The sequence below is a fragment of the Harpia harpyja genome, chromosome 6 (assembly GCF_026419915.1).
Source record: "Harpia harpyja isolate bHarHar1 chromosome 6, bHarHar1 primary haplotype, whole genome shotgun sequence".
In the NCBI taxonomy this organism is placed as follows: domain Eukaryota; kingdom Metazoa; phylum Chordata; class Aves; order Accipitriformes; family Accipitridae; genus Harpia; species Harpia harpyja.
The window spans coordinates 16,694,671-16,700,708 of NC_068945.1; the positions used below are offsets into that span (position 1 = coordinate 16,694,671).

The 6,038-nt window shown below is 43.9% G+C and overlaps 1 protein-coding gene across 3 annotated transcripts in view; it reads left to right on the plus strand.

The window, feature by feature from the left end:
• CACNA2D4 (calcium voltage-gated channel auxiliary subunit alpha2delta 4) overlaps nt 1-6,038 on the plus strand; it is a 133,368-nt gene that overhangs the window by 71,679 nt on the left and 55,651 nt on the right. The window lies entirely within an intron of this gene.

Consider the following 6,038-nt stretch of genomic DNA (forward strand, 5'->3'; position numbering starts at 1 on the left):
ATATTCCCAGAAATATTCCTTGTTCCTCCCTAATGATCATATGCTGTGCTCTCACTGTTTGTACCATGCAGAGGCTGTACTGATAGCCATTATTCTCTTTTTCTCTCCCTATCCTTGCTCTGCATGAGAACCATCAGCAAATCTTCATGCGGAGGTGCTGGACGTAGGGTAGTTTGCCGTGGGTATGGGCCCACTGTTGGGTGGCGAGGCACAGAGGGTGTGAGAGGAAAGGAGATTTGAAAGGTGGCCGTCCTGCTTCTGCCTGCAGAAGAGCTTGGCTGGGAGCCCTTGCCTGGAAGCCCTGGGAAGCATCAGGCTTTCCCAAGGTAGTGGGAAGGCAGGGTAGCGATGTTGTGTGTGTGGGAGATAGGCAAGATGTGGACATCTTTGCTTGCCCAGGCAGAGCGTGTGGAGGGCTGGTCTGCTGCTGGCTCTTGGCACTGCTTTCACAGGCAGCAGGGCAAAGTCTGGAGTGTGGAGAGGGAGTATTTCAACTTTCAGGGACACTGTGGAGCCCACATTGCTGGGAGGAGTCAGTAAATGGCAATGCCTGATTCTGTTGCCCTCCATCTGTCTGCCACCACAGGCAACTGCTTAGGCTCCTTAAGCTGGCACTGCAGAGAGCCTACGTAGAATGGAAAAAGAACAGATAGCAAAGAAAGCTGTGTCTTAGAGGTCAGGAAATGTAGGGATAAGTGAGGATTGCTTACAAATCAAGCTGAGTTAGACCCTCCAAAGGAGATTAAAACAAACAGCGAAAGATTCTTCAGCTATTTGGAAAAAAAAAAGAGAATAAGAAGTGAGGCCACTTCTGGGCAGTAAGAGTGAAGTCAAGATCAAGGAGACTATAGTCTGAGCCAAAACCAAAGAGGACTCTGCACCCAAGTTATTTATATGGACGGCAATATTGTCCTTGGGGAAAGAAACAAGCTGACTACTGGGAATAAGCAGCTCAAGCTGCTTAGTGCACTCACAGTGCTGGGCCTGGGAGCTCTGCGGCCTCAGGAGAGCTGGCATGTGAAAACACAGGCTTATAGCAAGGATTTTTTTTCAACTCTACCCTCAGTGGTCACTCCATGTAGACTGGAAAAGTGAAAATTCAGCAGTTAGGGTTAAGGAAGGGGGGGAAATAAATTTGTCAGTCTCAGACCTGTAAGTGTGACCTCTGTAATGTTTGTAGCACTTTAGAGGAGATCTTGAAGGAAAGTATAGTTATTACCAAGCAGTTAGGGGGAAAGGGAGTCAGGCAATATAAGTTTGTCAATGCCAGATCATACCAGACTAACCCAATAGCTTTCTTTCAGATGGTTGTTTTCCTGGAAGGCAAAAGAAAATTCAAAGGTCTCATCTCTGTATTTCAGTAAAGCACTTGATACAGTGCCACATAAGAAACAACTAGTTAAACTGGAGGAGATCAGGAAAGGCAGAGGAGTTGTAAGGGGCAGGGAGGTAGAAGTCAGTCTGGGAAGATGGCAGCAGCAAGATCACCTCTCAAAGTCTAGCAAAAGGTTACTTGTAGCACTCTCCCGTGGTCAGCCATGGGATTTGCTAACAGCCAGTAGTCTTCGCTAACATTAACCTGAGACCCTGACTCACATAGCAATAGGTAGTGAGGCAGTGTCCTGATGATTCAACACTAGAAGGCATTGCTAGTACAGGGAAGGACCAGGATATTGTAGAGAAAGCCTTATCTGACCTTGGCAGGAGTACCAGAAACAGAATGAATTTCAGTAGTACGACAGACAAGGTCATATGCTTGAGAACTAATATTAGAAATCTTCTGTAAGCTGGGAACTCTGTGAGATCTAGTGGAGAGCACAGCAAGCAGGACTAGAGGCAGCCCTTGTCTTCTGGAAACTGTTGGGCCCATTTTGCCAAGTCTCAGTGAGGATCCTCAGTGTAGGCTGTATTGCCCCCTGATGCCCACATAAAATTCAGGGAACCTTTGTCATCCACCAAGTTCCATCCTGAGATCCTTGCTGAAAGGCAGCCGGGTAGACTCAGTGGTAAACATATCCTGAGAAAGCTCAGGAGAAAAATGCTGAGAACTTCTGTATTAAGTGATGGTAGGATGATGGCAAGAGATAATGTGATGCAGTTGTGGGTGAAGCAAATGTTGTCCTAGAACGTACCTGGAGAGTTGTTCCCACTGGGGATGGGGATGCATTGGTGCTCCTACCCAAAGCCCTGTGAGTCCTCTCCTCTAGTTTGTGTTACAGTTTTGGCCAAAGGAATACAGGCTGAGACAGGTACAGACAGGACAGAAAGATGATGAGAGGAAAGGGAAGTGTGACTTCATGGGAGGAGCCTGGGAGAACCCAGCTTGTTTAACAACATCCAACCAAGGCTGAAGCAGATAGGATTGCTGTAATAAATGCATCTTGGAGGAAACATTTAAACTAAAGCACATGGCTTGTATGAAGACAGTGTAATATAGATAGGCCATGAAAATATTTAGGGTGGAAAGCTAGAAGAGGATTTCTAGCCATTAGGCTAAAGCAGCTTTAGCCAGAATCTGAGGTAAAAAGACAAACAGGTTTAAGCTGGAGCTTGAAAAGTCTGTAAGAAGGTGGTGGTGCCTTGAATAGAATGAGGTGAGACTCTGCTAGCCTGCAGTCCCTTCTCCATCACCAGGGAAGAGCTGAAGTCCCTTGTATCGCCATGCCACAGTACAATTACCAGCAAGCAAGCAAGCCATGGGGCAGTCACTCAGGGCACTCCCTGTTCACCACAGCACTCCCTTGGGGTACAAGGCTGGGCCTTTTTATCATATAATTCACACACTCCATGATTTTAGTCATGACTGAATAAAAATATGCTTGCTAGTGCAGCTGAAAGCCCCAGCATAGCACCTGGAAGGCCAGAAGTTAGGGCTGACCTAAACTCCTCTTTCAGCCTTGGACAGTGTGGTGGTTTGTCTTGATTGATTTGCGTTTTGCAAAGTAAAGAAGAGTGAGCAGAGAAGCCCCTGCTTATGATAACAAGCCTTTAAAAAGCAGATGGGAATGTGGGGGCTGGCGTGTTTTGTGGCAGCTGACAAGTGACAGTTGAGGAGATCAGAGAAGGGAGAATCTGAAAAGCAGCTGGTCAGAGGCAGTTGCTGAGAAGGGGATGATCAGTCACAAGAGGATGAAAATAAAGGGGAGAGAGAAAGAATAACTGGGGAATCAAAGACATTTATGTCCAGTGGGAGAGATGTGAAAGATAACCATATGAGACTATGAGTGGATGAGAAAGTGGAGACTGCTAGAAGAGGACCATCAGTTTAAATAAAGGGCTAGATTTTTCTCTTGCCAAGAATTGCACAAATCTGGAGACTCTTGTTTAAAATCCAGTGAATTTATACTATTATAAAGGTGGTTATGAGTGGGATCAGAACAGTTTCCCATAATCGGGCTCCCTCAAAATGACTTGTAGGATCTTGCCCTAGGGTTTCCATATGCCTCCATCTTTATAGTAGGAAAAATGCTCACACAGCCTAGCCAGTGTGTTGTGAGACATGGTTGGTGGGGAGGTGTAGGAAAAGGTGATATTTACTATTGTATGGCAGTAGTTGGGTAATATCTGTAATACAGAGCACAGATTTTGATGGATGAGGAGCATACTCTTAAAAGGAGGAGGGAAAACAGGAAAGAGTGCGACAAAAGGCTACAGTATTGCTCCAGAGGTGGGAAAATGCTTTACAGCAAAAGACTTAATGAACTCAATTTGCTTATCTTACCAAAAAGAAGACGGAGAGATTATTTCATTAGAGTATAAAGTACCTTCACAGGGAGAGATACTGGTTATTAAACGTTTGGTTTTTTAATCTAGGGAGAGAAGCATAACAAAAATCCTGTGACAGGAAACCAAACGGATTCAAATGAGATATTAAGCGTGAATGCTAACAGTGAGCATGAATAGTTATTGTAGTAAGACACCAAGGGAAAAGGGGGGTTTTCATCTCTTGAATATTTTTTAAATCAAAGGTAGATGCCTTTCTGGAAGATTCACTTTAGCTGCATGTAAACACTCACTGTTGGACTTTCTACAGGATAACTTCTCTATTTTCTGTTTCATAAGCTAAACAGATTGAGCTCTTTAAGCCTTTCACAGCAAGGCATTTTCTGCCACCCTCAAATAATATTTGTGGTTCTTTTCCACACACTTTCCAAGTAGCGTGCGATACGCAGAAGGTCAGACTGGATGATCTAAAGTCCCTTCTGGCCTTTATACTCTCTGAATCTCTGCCTCTGTGAATTCATTAATGTTTCCAAGCTCCCAAAGAGCTGCCAAAGGCAAGCACTATAGAAATGCAAAGCATTGTTGTTACTCTGGATATTTCCCTTGAGCTTTATGCAGAGCTGGTTGAATATCTCAGTGTATCGTCTGTGCATATTTCCTCAAATGAAATACCTGCATTTGTCACTTGTTCGGTGCCCTTTATGAGTTGATTTTCTGCAGCTGTTCTAACAAACAAGTTTATTCCCAAGTTAGGACACAAAAAAAGCAAATGCGAAGGGCCAAATCTCAACTTGGAGCCCCAAGCAAATAGTGGCGTGTTGTTGTACTGGCCCAGAAGCTCCAAGCAAGGCAGAGTTATTCTTAGCTTTGCTTTCTCCTTGGCTCCAGGTGCCCTGCACGTGGCCTCTGCCTGGCTGCAGCACAGTGCCACTGTGGGAAGCAGAGGTCTAGCCCCTGTTGGTTGCTTCTCTCCCACCCTCTAAAGGGAGAAAAGGTGTGATGATGCTGCCTTGTCCCCAGATTTCCAGGGCTGCTACTGATGTGGAGAGCTGCCCAAAAGGACACAGGAAATCTTTATTTACTTGCACTTCATTCTGTAACCATACTCGTCAGGGAATGCTTAGTCTTTTGTATGTATTGCACAGTATTCTCAGAGGGAAGGCTTTCTGGTCCTCAGAAATCCCATGTTAGGGCTTGCACTTATCTAATCAGAGAATAGAAGCTGACCCTCTGACCTGTGCTTCCAATCAGTGCTAGCAAACACTGTTCAAGCCAGCATAGCAAGCTGCCGATGAACAAGATACTGAGGAGGAGTTCTAATCTATATATTTTACAAGTTTTATATATACATATATGTAATTACATGTTTATATATATGGTGTTATATGTGTGTGTGAGTAGATATGTATGCAGGGCAAATACATTTGCCAATATCAAATAATCAAATAATAATCAGATTATAATAATCAAATTGCAGAAAATCACAGCCTGCTCCCAGATAATTCATGAACTTAAAAAGCCTAGAGTCATTGGATGAGTGTGTTGGCTTTGGTTTTTTTCTGCTCTACATTTCTGGTATTATATGAATTGCTTAGTAGTATCTGTGTGCACTTCTCTACCTACATGGCAAAATTAGATTAAACTATGTGTCATAGACACCATACTGTTAAACAATAATGGTGATTCTCTTGCGGCACATACCTTTTGAGCAGAACAGATGCCTCAGCTGTTATTGGATTAAGAATATCTGGGTTCTGCTCCTGGTTTCCATCTGAAGATCAGACTGAGTATAATAGGGTGGCCAAGTATAACAGCGTGAGTATGGTGGCACAAGGGTTTGCTTGTGGCGGGGTTTAACATCTTTCGTGGTTCCACAAGCATCAGGATGAGCTTTTTTTCACAGGAAGAGTATGTGATGAATTGTGTATGCTTAGCACTGGAAGTGGAGAAGAGGGGAATTTAAACTTCTTAGCTGTGTGTGATAGACCTCGCCAGTGAACAGCTGGTGGAGAGACTCTTTTAGCTCTAGGGGTGACAGCTTGTGTACTTGGGGGTGCAATAGGATTAGATAGCAATTTCCATTCGTTTCAAAATAACCTTGCTCAGGAGGGTCAGGAATCTGGAGATGTAGGAACCCATAGCTCACCATTTGTTACTGTAAGTTTTATTGAACATTATGCTCTAATTAAAAAAAAAAAAGCTTTTGGAATCAAATTTGACCTGAATATAACTCCGTTGGCTTCTGCGTTCTTACACTAGGGATTAATTTGGCCCTTTCTACTTTTATGTAATGAGCTGATTGCCACAGTATCTTA